General features: G+C 43.5%; 1 protein-coding gene across 1 annotated transcript in view; it reads right to left on the bottom strand.

The window, feature by feature from the left end:
* The window catches only part of SLC16A14 (solute carrier family 16 member 14), a 58,119-nt gene extending 45,122 nt beyond the window's left edge, over positions 1–12,997 (bottom strand). The window contains exon 1 of the mRNA XM_074191206.1: positions 12,914–12,997. The gene's annotated coding sequence lies outside the window, so the exon portion shown is untranslated. The remainder of the gene's footprint in view (positions 1–12,913) is intronic.
* Between the last annotated feature and the right edge of the window lie 1,470 nt (positions 12,998–14,467).

Below are 14,467 nucleotides of genomic sequence, written 5' to 3'. Positions count from 1 at the left end.
ATCTAGGAATGGCGTATTTCTAATGAATTTGACTCCGTTTTCTATATATTTGAGAAACAATGTATTTAGCAGAAAACCTTATTGTAAAATTTTTTTTCTCAAAAGTTTGTTGCTTCTGATTTTTACTTCCTCTTTCTACCTTCTATCACACCTCCCCTATCAGATACACACACACACACACACACACACACACACACACACACACACCACCTTCTCTTATCCCCTTCCCCTCCTTTTATTTTTTTTGGTAAGATAGATTTCTACCCCTAAAATAAGTGTGTATGTCATTCTTTCTTTGAACCAGCTCTAATGAGAGTAAGGTTTATGTCCTCCCATCCTCAACTCCTTCCCCATAATGTCAATTTGTTTCAAGTTCCTACAATGGATTACATCCTGATGTATTAGAAGAACAAAGATAAAAAAAAAAATGGCACAGTTCCCGTTCTCAAAAGATTTTACAACCTCATAATGGGATTTAAAACAATACTAACCAAAAGTATACTATAAAGTAGAACGTGATATCAAAAAAGATTCAGATGGAATGTTCTTGGAAAATTTCAGTGTGGGAAGAGGAGAGAACAGGATGGGGTAGGAACAGCAGATCTAGACTTTAAAGAAAAAAAACAGCAGAAAAAATGAGAAAGGACTATCTTCAACAAGGCCTGACCCTAGGATAATCAGAATAGCATAGTAAAAAAGAGTGGTGGACCAGATGTAAGAAGATTAAGGTTCAAATTCTTTCTCAGATACACAGTAGCTGTGTGGCCACAGGTCTGTCCCTTAAACTCTTAAGAGTCTCAGTTTACTCATCTGTAAAAGGGATATGATAATTTCACATTTACCATCTTCACAGGAGTATTAGGAAGAGATTGAAAAATCATGGACTTGAAACATACAGAAAGGTAAATTATGACTATGATGGGTGACATCCAGATTTCAGAAAGGGTGGGATATGGTGCGGAAATACTATTGGACCACTATGTCTAGAAGGGAGATAAGAAGGAGAAATAGACTTTAACTGAAAACACTTTTCAACAAAGATAGCTAACCAGAAGTGTGACGGTTTCCTTAGGTGGCTACTGGTTCCCCTTCATGGAGGTCTCCCAGTGAAGGCTTCATGGATATGGAGAGGAGCAGGTATCTAGTCATCTACTCAAATAGGTAACCTGAGTTTTTCTGGCCATGAATCTGAAAAGCACGAAATACATTGGGAATCCTGACCCCTAGTCATCTCTGTCCTTTGAACTCCAGTGTCCAATATCCACTCATTTGATTCACTTTCTCCTGCCTATGCTACCTTTCATTATAAGAATTTGTGTACCTCCTCCACAAATGGCCACAAAAGGTCTGTCATAGGCTACGTAACAGGAGTGGTGATATATTAATTATATGATACTTAAAAATTTACAAAACATTTTGCCATACTTGTAAAGTATTTGCTATTATTACTATTTAGCAGATGGGGAAAAATGAGACTGTCCAGTTAAACCAGTCCTATCATTACCATTTTACAAATGAAGAATCTGAGGTTGTCAAGTTAAATGGCACAAGGTCAAATAGCTGTAAGTATCTGAGACAGGATTTGCACTTTTGTCATAGTATCTGCTCCCCATCTGGTTGAAACCCAAAGAAGGCAACATCATGCAACTAGCAATGCAATCTGCATGGCCTTGAGAACAGGAAGGCTTCTGCCACACAGGTTAATTTTTCCCTAAAACAGAAAGATAACTATCCTCCAACCTTAATTCATCTAGGGGACTAAGACTCAAACTCTTAAAGAAGTTTCTCAGTGACCTAAGGCATAATAGCTCACTCTGTGGATCCTCCAGCTTGATGGCATTCCCATTGCCTTTCAAGTCAAGTTAATCCTTGGATGAGGTAGTTATTTTGTTTGTACTTCTTGAGGATCAAGATATACAAGTGAACTAGATTTAAGCGAGAAAGGACTTGACCTAAGTCTCTTCTCCAGAGCCATCTGGGTCCAGAAGCCACTGGAGATGGCACTGAGGAGCACCATCATGGCAAAGGGGAAGGTGAGATGTGCTATCCCCAATTGAACTAACATTGCATCTTTGCTGAATATCTTTCCCATTATCTTATTGAATAAACCTTCTTTTGTTAAGGCTCCAGAAGGTCCAAAACTGTCTCTTTCTGTTCTACTCCCAACCTTGAACCAGTAGACCTCCCTAAGCCATGTCTGTCATAGGCACCAGGTCCTCCTGATTCCAAGGTGACAAAATGTATCTTCTTCCTGAGGACCAGCCTAGACAAGTGCATCACTTAGCAAACTGGTCCATAGGGAATGAATTTTTGGACTTAGAAACTCATGAAAAGGTTATAATGGGTATTTGAGAATTGACTGGCATCTAGAGATTTGTACTTCAGGGGACTCCTCTCTTAGCCTTGAAAATGATTTAGCATGGGGCGGCTAGGTGGCGCAGTGGATAAAGCACCGACCCTGGAGTCAGGAGTACCTGGGTTCAAATCCGGTCTCAGATACTTAATAATTACCTAGCTGTGTGGCTTTGGGCAAGCCACTTAACCCCATTGCCTTGCAAAAAAAAAATCTTAAAAAAAAGGCACACCCCAAAATCTTTAAGGGACAGACCAAGAGGAAATAGGGGAACCCAGGAGAAGAGCCAAACAGAATCAGAGGAGCAATATGTAAAGAGAAAAATAAAGAGAGATGAACTTCAACAAAGAAGGAAGAGGTCAAAAAAGACTTTGGTCTTTCTATTGGTCTCTAAAAGCACCTCAAAACAGAAGGCTTGAACTGAAGATTCAAGTTGCATCAATCTGTTCAAGAAAAGAAGGAAGTTCCAAGAAGCTCTGCCCTTCCTTTAATTTTACCTAACACCCTTCTGTCCATTAATAAACATTACAACATAATCTCATCATTTTTTACTCCAACATTTTACCTCAATCATAAAGAGACCAAAAGTTAGCCAATGTCTGCCTACCTCTAGGGAATTTTCCTAGCTGGGGGCTGAGGTATTGTGTTCTACTCCCAATTTTTTGTATAGCCTAGATCCATAAAAGCAACAGAAAAGGGGATTAAATGGACCTGAGGGGTCATTACACTGATTCTAAGCTATTAAAAATATGAGCTAATTTTAATAACCAGCTGGGGATGACTAAATCCCCAGAGACAAAAGAGATAGAGAGGATACGTCAATGAAGAGCACCAGCTGGCCATCTGTACTCTCCACAGAGACACCTGAATACAAGTGTTACATAAATGAAAATATAAATTCGCCTGTTCTCTTTGTGCAGTGCCTATGTGTCAGCACATTGGAAACAGGACAGAGAGCAATTATTTTTGGACCGTCTACATATGTTACATGACCATATACATGCTTGTACTTTACGTGTAAGATCCTTGAGAAGTGAGCAACAAGATGACCTGTTACTAAGGAGGAGTTAACCTTTTTGTGTGTATTATTTCCAGAAGTAGATTGGAGCCAGCTAATACTGACCCAGGAGAGTCAGTTGCTAAGTTTTCAGTGTAAGCATTTATACCTCAGAAATCAGCAAAGGATTCAAGTAAGGGCTTGGTTTACTGTTTTTATTGGTTGTCTAGACTTTAAAAAGTCATAGGGAAAATGTTAATATTGCAGATTAAACTTTAAAGTGTGTCTTGTGTACATTTCCCCCTTCCCTCCCTGCCCCCCCCAATCCAACTGTTAAATATTTACCAGCCTATTCCTGCATGGATACATTTGGTTGTCTGATGAAGTCTATGGATTCTTTATCAGAATTAATTTTTAATACATAAAATTAAAAATACTAGGGTTTCAAAGTAAGTCAATTATATTTTAATACAATTGTCAAAATATTTTTTTAAAAGTCCATGGACCTTGGGTTAAAAATTCCTATTCCAGAGGAAATGAGTATCAATATTAACATTTTCCCCATAAATGAAACAAGACAAAAGGAAGTCACAGCTAATATAAAAATGACTTAGAGATTCTTCATAGAGAGGAAAATGAAGGAAATAGCGTAGTTGATTCTATTACGTGTTCAACAGCAGTAAGAAAAATAATTAAACTTCCCAGGCATAATTTCCTCCTCTTTCTTAGTCATCTTCCCACCATGGAAAAAATCACCATGTTTAGGCCCCACTCCTCAGATTATTCCCTAACTCTGCCTGGACCATTATTTCAAGAAGAGTCCCACCCATGCTTCTCTCTATTCTCTGAATTTATCTCCCTTCTCTTAGGAAGAGGGAGGATCCCCTCCATGTCCTCATTCTTTTCCAGCTCCCCATTATGTTACCTTTCCCCATTCAAATGTAAGCTCTATTTTGCTTTTATTAATATTCCCAGATCTTAATCCAGGCTGTGGCTTCTAGTATTAAATAAATGTTTTATCTGTCTGCCTGTCTATCTATCTATCTATCTATCTATCTATCTATAATTTCATGGAATACCTGGTAATCTTATGTTTCAAGATAAATGATAACCATTTATAAAAAGATGACCTTGAAAGTAATTGCAGTTTAACATGAAACATCTTTTGCAGATGATGAATAGAACGAGAAATTTTATGAAGAACTTGAGAATCCCTCCCTCTCAAATCAAATCAATACATAAACTTTTTTATTCAGTGACTTAAATGCAAAGGTAGGCATAGAATGGTGAAAAGTATGTTCCAAAACATGGTTAAGGAGTAAGAACAAAGATCAAAGGCTTGTGGACTATATGAAGTCTCATGTCTATATGTGTGTGTGTACATACATATATACATTATATATATATATATATGAAAAATGCCATCAGGAGGAAAATTTAAATGCGTTGGGCATACTAAGCTCCAACAGCATTGCAAAAATAAACACTATTTAAATAAGGAACAACTGGTTACTCAATGTGGGGAATCATTTCAAGACTCCTTACATAGATCACCAACCCTTTAGAGGAAAGATATCAAATGAGATGAAAGAACAAAAGTCAGAAGATATAATACCATGCAATCAAGGCAAGTCCAACCTTACCAGGAAGCTAGGTGGCACAGTGGCTGCTTCCAGAGTCAGGAAAAACATGAGTTCTTGATGCATGTTAATAATGAAATAAAGAAATCCTAGGAGCCACCCCAGCTAGGAGACAGTGATATATGGTAACCAAAAGCAGTATTGGTTTAGAACATCAATAATTTGGCAAACTCTGACAGAAGAGGATTATGAACAAAGGGAGCCTCTTAAAAGAACAAGAAGCAATAGAAGAAAAGCAAATTGGCAGAAAGTTTGATGAGAGATTCAAATAAGCCTGATCATCCTGAGGGCAATCAAAGATGAACTGGAAAGTGAAATATGAACAGATGAGAAATATAAATGCTTTTCTCCATTAATCACAGTAGAAACATCACATTAAATTCTGCCAACAGACTATGTCTGGCTCTCTGAAGAAGAAATGATACCAAAGAGATGGAAAGAACAACTGAATTAGGCCAAATATACACAAAAATAGACTCAGACTGGAGACAGGACCATTTTTGAAAGACAGATTCTTGTGATATTTAAATGAAAGGATACCAAACATTTGAGGGAAAAATCTCACATCTTACTACTACTGAGAAATAAACTGGAAATTAATAAAATATCACAACCTATTATATGCCTATTTCCCATCCTTTTGGGGTTTTTTTTTTTAGGGTTTTTTCCAAGGCAAATGGGGTTAAGTGGCTTGCCCAAGGCCACACAGCTAGGTAATTATTAAGTGTCTGAGGCTGGATTTGAACTCAGGTACTCCTGACTCCAGGGCTGGTGCTCTATCCACTGAGCCACCTAGCCCCCCCCCCCCCCATTTCCCATCCTTACAAAGTTTTTATGTAAATAAACAACATCTCTGTGAGGGCATGAGCAGAAACCAAGGAGGTTTTTGCAAATAGCATTCTTCAACAAACTATATCATTACATGCCAAAATTCCCAGAAATGTGTAGACAATATATAATCCCACCATGTTTATTGGCTATTAAAAAAAAAATCTGATTTGGTAAAGCAAAGGCTCTCAACTAACAAGCTAATTCCTCTGCATATGTCAAAATCAAGGTTCTGTGAAAGAGATAACAACAGATAATTTACCCAATGGTCATCTTTGTATCAAATGAGGCATAAAACAGGAAGATTTTTGTTCAACAAACACATTTGCTACTGTTTTGGAGGATGTGCTGTGCTGTGCAAAGTCCAAATGTGGATCCTTAGAGAAGATAAACCCTTCAGAAATTTCTGTTTGCACATGACTTTGTCCTGGAACACTCTGGACTCTCATAAACAAGAGTCATACCCAAAAGAGTCTGGCTTAAGTATCTACATTGGAAAAACCAAGTGGATTAAAGAAGTTTATTATCTAGACTATGCCTTACTGGATGAACAACCCAAAAATTGATTGATACATAGAACTCAAACACTCTAGATGGATAGTGGACTGGGTCCAGAATTGAATAAGTTGAAGTAAGTTGAGTGGTATTTGAGAATTCTTACAGTGCTTTTAATGACTCAGTATTCTATTAATAATGAATAGCTGAGAGGTTAGGGATTTTGATTGCATCTCCTATTGATGGGTCTCAGTGATAGGAAATGAATTGGCTGAACTGTTGTGGGTGGAGTCAGCCCTATGATGCATTAGAGAAATGAAATACTACTGTCTCCTAACAATGAAACGGCAAAACATTCAAAGGGCATCAGAGTATGCATTTCCAACAAATAACTGTATAGAAAAAGTTGTGTTTCAGAAATAAATGATTGGAAATAAAGGTGGTCCAAGACTGTTACAAGATGTAGTGATAACTGATAGACAACCTACATGCTCCAGAATGTTTAACACACAATGTCAAGAAACCTAAGAGGAAGACCCTCTCCCCCAACCTATTGGGTAGGCCACTTATGCAAGATTTACAGCAGAATATGGGCACTTGGATATATAGCCTGCAGTCCAGGACCTGTAAACTCTTTGACCTCATACAGACCATGTCCAGTCATAGGGTCAGACTCCCCCAAATGTCTTTTTGACCTGCCTCTCCCTTCTCAGAGGTTATACTGGAACATCTCTCAATATAGCTCTTGTCTAGGTCTCCGCAGAGTTGAATTAAAGGGTCACTAATTCTCATACAACCACTCAAGGTGGCAGTGCATATGAAGTATAGGGCAATCTTCTTCCATCCCATAGACAATACAGAAATACCAGAAAATATTCTCAGCAGCTCATAAATATTCTACAAAAGCACTCTTCCCCATGCAGTGAATTAGTCTTCCTTTTTCATCCCCCTCCCCTACCATATCCGCTCATTCTGTGAGTCAATCTGTGGTCTGGATGATTCTTGGAAGGAAAAAAAAATGAGAACTGCCAAAAGTCCCTTCCCATTGGACCTTCAACATTCCATCCCACTGCTCCCATCTTTCTACCCAAATGAGAGAATGTTAAAGTCTTTTGCTGGTAGGTAAATTCAACTGTATAGTGGAAGTTATTTTGTGTTTATTTTGCACACATGTGCATTGAATGACTTGGGTACATGTTATAATCTCTCTCTTTCTCCCTTCCTCATGCACCCTCCTCCCTCCCCATAACCTAGAAGAATGTAAGTCTTTAGGATATGTAGTTTGTTTCTATCCTTAATTTTCCAATACCCTGCACAATTTCTGGCAAAATGTGCTTGTAAATAAAGACTGAATTAAAATGGAATGTGGTTGATCAGGGAACTTCATTGATTAACCTCCTACACGGATACTGCCTTAGAAGGAAGAGTGATAATTTGCATTATTAGAAATAGTTGTGTGATGAGATTAAAGGTCTATGGAAGTGCCAGTGTTTTTCTCTGTATCATGAACATAACTCATCTCTCTTGAGTTCTGGAGGACCAGGCTGTTATGAATCCATCTTCTTATCTGTTATATTGTCTAGCACGAGGTCTTCCTCATACTGTGTTCAAAAATGTTGTTAAACACATGATACATTTTAATTAGACTTTTTTTCCCCAGGAAAAGTTACTTCAAAGAAAGGAGAACCCTAGAATTAAAATTTAAGCAAACTTTCAGAGAGCTATCTGGAAGGCAGCCCTCTCTTGGGGACTGGAGAAGCACTTGAATGTCATACCTGTCTTTAGAGAAAAAGAACTGTTGACTTTGTCTTCATTGACGTCTTATAGTGACTTCATCCAAGGCTAGATAAGAAGACCTGCTGCCTCAGACAAACTGAGACTTGGGAAAGACCTTAGCTTAAAAAGGTCAAGGTCTACCAAGACCATCTCCGGTCATTCTGATCTCTATCTTGCCACTGGAGGAGAGAGTGAAGCGGGTGCCTTTGCACAGTCCTCCCTCACTTAAATTCATGTCATAGCATCGCCTCTCTGATATCGTGGTCCTCTTTGAGAACAAGGACAAACAACATCTTGAAAACTGTATGACAGATTAATTTGCCACAAAATACTGAAAAACAAGTGTAATCTCACACTTCATTAGTAGTGTAATGACGGTAGCTATGAATAAGTTCTTGATCCAATTAGAACTGATTGGGAAACATGACATTAAAGGCTACGGACTATAAGTTCTACTTTTTCCCCTATTCCAGTCCATCCTCCATTCCACTTTCAAAGTGATCATCCTAAAACTCAGGTCTGACCATGTTACCTCCTATTCAATAATCTCTAGTAGTTTATTACTTCTAGGTTCAAATATAAAAATCTCCTTTTTTGACTTTTAAAGCTTTTCCTTAACTTTCTACTGTCTGACTCCCCACCAATTACTATATAATCCAGGGAATGGATCTTTCTCACTTAACTGTTTCAAGACAGTGTCTTATAATTTCTCTTTCTCTAATACTTTATTTTCTCCTTAAGGATATGATTTCTCTCTCAACATATTCAATTTCGATCAAAAGTATAGCACGGAAACAATGTAAAGATTATCAGACTGCCTTCTGGGGGGGGTATAGGGGAGGGAAGGAAGAGTGGGGTGAAAATTGTAAAATTCAAAACCTTACAAAAAAATGATAGGTAGAAGCGACTATTGTATATAATTGGAAAACAAATAAAATGTTAATTTAAAAAAGACACTCCTCCGGACTCTGCCATCTGGCCATCTCCCATTCCTGAAACTGGTTCCCCCCTCATCTCTGCCTTTGAATTTCCCTGACTTCCTCCATATCCTGTTTGCATGTTGTCTCGTCCATTAGACTGTGAACACCTTAAGGGCAGCATCAACAAATAATCACAATGTCATGAGAAACATGTGAAAACCAGGTTTATTACAGGAGAAAAGAATATGCATCTCAGAGAGACAAATTCAGGGGACCCTATAACAGCTCCTAACAGCTGTCTTTCCTCTACTTTCTTTCTCCAGTGCAAAGAACAGTGCTTGGTAAGCACTTAAATTGCTTTGCTGACTTGCACATAAAACAAAACCACTCACTCTGGTTAAATTGCCTTTGTAAGTCACACTTGCCACCGGCTTTTTTTTCTCCCTCAATCTTGACTCTCTCCTCAAATCCAAATTTCCATATAAGAAAGCAACATATTGTAGCGGTTAAATAATGATCAGCAGCACAACGAATCTCATACACTCACAGTTAGTCACACATGCATTATGGATCATATGTCTAAGTCTAGAGCATCAGAATCCACAATTTTAATTGAATTTTTTTTTTTTGCTCAAGTCTCTTCTAATAGTAAAGTTCCAAGTAAAATAATCATCTATTTTTAATTTGGCTAATTTTCTTTGGTTAAAATCCTACTATTCCAGTTTTTAAGTGAAGCCAGGATCTCAAATTGAAAAGTACAAATATAGTCATGTCATGAAGAGAGTGCTAGAATTGTGTTGGGAATAGCAGCATATGCTCCGTAGCCAGGATGTGTAAACTGAATGCCAAAATGAGGCTGTTTGCATTGCATAATATTTTTCTATACAAGAAGAAAGGAAGGACAGAGGAAGGAAAAAAAGAGGGAAGGAATGAAACAAGCAAGCAAGCAAGGAAGAAAGGAAAGATGGAAAAAAGGAAGAAAGCAAAGCAAAGGAAGGAAAGAAGGAAAGAAAGAAGAAAGGAAGGAAAAAGGAAGAAAGAAAACAAGAAAGGAAAGAAGGAAAAAGGTAAGAAATGAAGGGCAAAGGCAGGCAAGGAAACAAGGAAGGAAGAAAATAAAGAGCAAAGAAGAAAGGAAAGAAGGAAGGAAGGAAGCAAGGAAGAAAGGTAAGAAAGAAAGAAGGAAGCAAGGAAGCAAGGTAAGAAAGAAAGAAGGAAGCAAGGAAGCAAGATAAGAAGGAAAGAAGGAAGCAAGGAAGCAAGGTAAGAAGGAAAGAAGGAAGCAAGGAAGCAAGGTAAGAAAGAAAGAAGGAAGCAAGGTAAGAAGGAAAGAAGGAAGCAAGGAAGCAAGATAAGAAGGAAAGAAGGAAGCAAGGAAGCAAGGTAAGAAGGAAAGAAGGAAGCAAGGAAGCAAGGTAAGAAGGAAAGAAGGAAGCAAGGAAGCAAGGTAAGAAGGAAAGAAGGAAGCAAGGTAAGAAGGAAAGAAGGAAGGAAGGTAAGAAGGAAAGAAGGAAGCAAGGAAGCAAGGTAAGAAGGAAAGAAGGAAGCAAGGTAAGAAGGAAAGAAGGAAGCAAGGTAAGAAGGAAAGAAGGAAGCAAGGAAGCAAGGAAGCAAGGTAAGAGAGAAAGAAGGAAGCAAGGAAGCAAGGTAAGAAGGAAAGAAGGAAGCAAGGAAGCAAGGTAAGAGAGAAAGAAGGAAGCAAGGAAGCAAGATAAGAAGGAAAGAAGGAAGCAAGGAAGCAAGGTAAGAAGGAAAGAAGGAAGCAAGGAAGCAAGGTAAGAAAGAAAGAAGGAAGCAAGGTAAGAAGGAAAGAAGGAAGCAAGGAAGCAAGGTAAGAAGGAAAGAAGGAAGCAAGGAAGCAAGGTAAGAAGGAAAGAAGGAAGCAAGGAAGCAAGGTAAGAAGGAAAGAAGGAAGCAAGGTAAGAAGGAAAGAAGGAAGCAAGGAAGCAAGGTAAGAAGGAAAGAAGGAAGCAAGGTAAGAAGGAAAGAAGGAAGCAAGGAAGCAAGGTAAGAAGGAAAGAAGGAAGCAAGGTAAGAAGGAAAGAAGGAAGCAAGGAAGCAAGGAAGCAAGGTAAGAAGGAAAGAAGGAAGCAAGGTAAGAAGGAAAGAAGGAAGCAAGGTAAGAAGGAAAGAAGGAAGCAAGGAAGCAAGGTAAGAAGGAAAGAAGGAAGCAAGGAAGCAAGGTAAGAAGGAAAGAAGGAAGCAAGGTAAGAAGGAAAGAAGGAAGGAAGGTAAGAAGGAAAGAAGGAAGCAAGGAAGCAAGGTAAGAAGGAAAGAAGGAAGCAAGGTAAGAAGGAAAGAAGGAAGCAAGGAAGCAAGGTAAGAGAGAAAGAAGGAAGCAAGGAAGCAAGGTAAGAAGGAAAGAAGGAAGCAAGGAAGCAAGGTAAGAAGGAAAGAAGGAAGCAGGGAAGCAAGGTAAGAGAGAAAGAAGGAAGCAGGGAAGCAAGATAAGAAGGAAAGAAGGAAGCAAGGAAGCAAGGTAAGAAGGAAAGAAGGAAGCAAGGAAGCAAGGTAAGAAGGAAAGAAGGAAGCAAGGTAAGAAGGAAAGAAGGAAGCAAGGTAAGAAGGAAAGAAGGAAGCAAGGTAAGAAGGAAAGAAGGAAGCAAGGAAGCAAGGTAAGAAGGAAAGAAGGAAGCAAGGTAAGAAGGAAAGAAGGAAGCAAGGAAGCAAGGTAAGAAGGAAAGAAGGAAGCAAGGAAGCAAGACTGGCTAACCAGCCCGGCGTGGCGCCCGGCCCCGCGCCCGCACCGCGCTCTGCTCCCCGCCCGGCCCCCCGGCCCCGCGCCCGGCCCGCACCGCGCTCTGCTCCCCGCCGGGCTCCGCGGCTGACGCCGGGGCCGAGCCCGGGCCGGGGGCGCGGCGGGCGGGGGCCCTGCTGCCGCCTCGGGCCTCGGCTCGGCCCCGGCCCGGTGAACACGGAGCCGCCGGCCTGTCCCGCGCGTGGGGCGCCGTGGCCACGAGCGGGCGCGGCCCGCTGCAGCAAGCCTGCACCCCGGGGGTCCCTGGGGGCGGGCCCGGGGGGCGCCCCGAGCTGGCCCTCCGGGGCAGGCGGCGGGGTCCAGGCCGGCGCAGGGCGCCACCCGGGCCTCGCGCTGCGTGGACGTGTTTGGGTGACCGGGGCAGGTGGCCGGGGGTTCAGTGACCTTTGGGGGCGTGGGGCCGGCCTCAGCCCCGGGCGCCCCAAGTGGCCCGGGGGCGCCGGCCGAGGGAGAGAGCGGGGGGGCTGGGGGGCTTCCCATGCCGCGGGGAGGGGTGCGGGGTGCGCGGGAGCGGAGTGCGCAGCTGCGGGGATGTAGGGGTGCGGGGATGCGCGGGATGCGTGGGGGGTGCGCAGGTGCGGGGATGTAGGGGTGCGCGGATGCGGGGTGCGCGGGGCGGGGTGCCTGGGAGTGCGCAGGTGCGGGGATGCGGGGTGCCTGGGAGTGCGCAGGTGCGGGGATGCGCGGCTGCGGGGTGCCTGGGGGTGCGCGGTGCCTGGGGGTGCGCGGGTGCGGGGATGCGGGGTGCCTGGGGGTGCGCGGAGCGGGTGCGCGGCTGCGGGGTGCCTGGGGGTGCGCAGGAGCGGGGATGCGGGGTGCCTGGGGGTGCGCAGGTGCGGGGATGCGCGGGGCGCGCGGATGCGGGGCGCGGGGAGGGACCCTTCTCCCGCCGGCCCCCGGCACGTGCTGCCTCGGAGCCTATCCGGAGGAGGGGGCGTGCCCGCCCCGCCCGGGGACCCCCTCGCTCCCCTGGGCTCCCCAGCGGCTCCGCGCCGTGACCCCCCGGACCCCCGGGTCGGAGCTCCCGGCGCCCGCGGGAAGCAGGCAGCGGGGGGGCGGTCAGGCCGGGCCCGCCGCCCCCGCCCCACGGGCGGTGCTCGGGTGGGGGTCCGGGCCCCGGCGCCCCCCGCGCCCCCGCTCACTCACCGCTCCGGGCGGCTTCACGCAGCGCCGGCGCCCGGCTCCCCCGCTCCGCGCCGCAGCCCCCGGAGCCCCGCCACGCCGAGCCCGCCGCCGGGGCCGCCGCGCATCCTGCGGCCGCGCGCCCGGGGCCCCGCTCGGCCGGGGCCGCCCCTCAGCCCGGGGCCCCGCGGCGCCGGGGGGCGCGGGGGCGCGCGGCGGGTCTGGGCGCGCTCCGGGCCGCGGGCACGCGCACCCCGGGCCCGGCCGCTGCTGGCCGGGAGGAGGCGGCGGCGCCGAGACAGCCGGGGGGGAGGGGAGGGGGGCGGGGCCTGGGGCTGGGGGCGGGGCCGGCGGGCCGCGCCCTGCGGCGCCCCCGTGACTGCCGTCATCCCCTGTCTCTGTCTGTGTCTGCATCGCTGTGTGTGTCTACCTCTGTCTCTATATCTCTCTCTATATCTGTCTATATATCTATCAATCCCTATATATATATCTATATCTCTCTCGATATATATATCTACCTCTATTGATCTCTATATATCTATATATATATCTCTTTATCTCTCTATGTATCTATATCCCTCTCTATATATATCTTTCTATATATCTCTGTATATATATATATCTACCTCTATCTCTCCATCTCTCTCTCTATATATATATTTATATATATATCTACCTCTCTATCACTCTCTCTATATATCTCTTTCTCTGTATATATCTCTCACTATATATCTATATATGTCTACCTCTAACTATATCTATCTATCTATATATATATCTGTCTATCTATTGATCTCTCTATATATATCTGTCTCTCTCTCTCTATATATATATGTATATTATATATATATATATATATATATATCAATAGATAGATATGTTTCATCTGGCCAGGCTGTCTTCTCCCTTCCCCAGAAACCCCAGATGAAGGGGGGGGGGGGTTGTTGTGGCTGTTAACTTCTTTTGGTATCTCCAGCATCCAGTCTGGGAAATACAGGAGATCAATAATAGGATCAAACTGGTGATATTATTAGTATTAGCACCTTCTTGGTGTGGAAAGCCTCTCCCCCATGTAGTCCAGCCACCTCCCTGCAGTTCATAAGTCTTAGAACCATTCAGCCAAGGTCCCAAAGGTGGAATTAATATCAGAAGGAGGATTGAACTCAGGGCTTCTTGGCTCAGAAGACAACTCTGGATTCACTCTCCCACAAATACTTTTTTGGGGAGGTTTTTTTTTTGGTTTTTGCAAGGCAGTAGGGTTAAGTGACTTGCCCAAGGTCACACAGTGGTTGAGTAATTATTGGAATTCAGGTCCACTGGTGCTCTATCCACCTCAACACCTAGCTGCCCTAATAAATGGTTTTTGATTGAATAATTGTTTAGTATTACTCAGCAAAAGAGGAAAAAATGGAGGCAAGTGTTATTGTTGTTTGCCTTCCTTCTGCAAGAAGGCCATGACATCAGGAAAGTGATGCGTTCATGGAGCAGGACTTGGATTTGAGTGGGGGGGGCGCTTTGCTAAGTCACCAGTCTCCTTTTCTTCTCTGCAGTCATCTGGTTCCACTGGTCAGGATGACT

The sequence above is a fragment of the Macrotis lagotis genome, chromosome 6 (genome assembly GCF_037893015.1).
Source record: "Macrotis lagotis isolate mMagLag1 chromosome 6, bilby.v1.9.chrom.fasta, whole genome shotgun sequence".
Lineage (NCBI taxonomy): Eukaryota > Metazoa > Chordata > Mammalia > Peramelemorphia > Peramelidae > Macrotis > Macrotis lagotis.
Note: the sequence above shows the minus strand (reverse complement) of the source record. Positions and strands in the feature narration are given on the sequence as shown.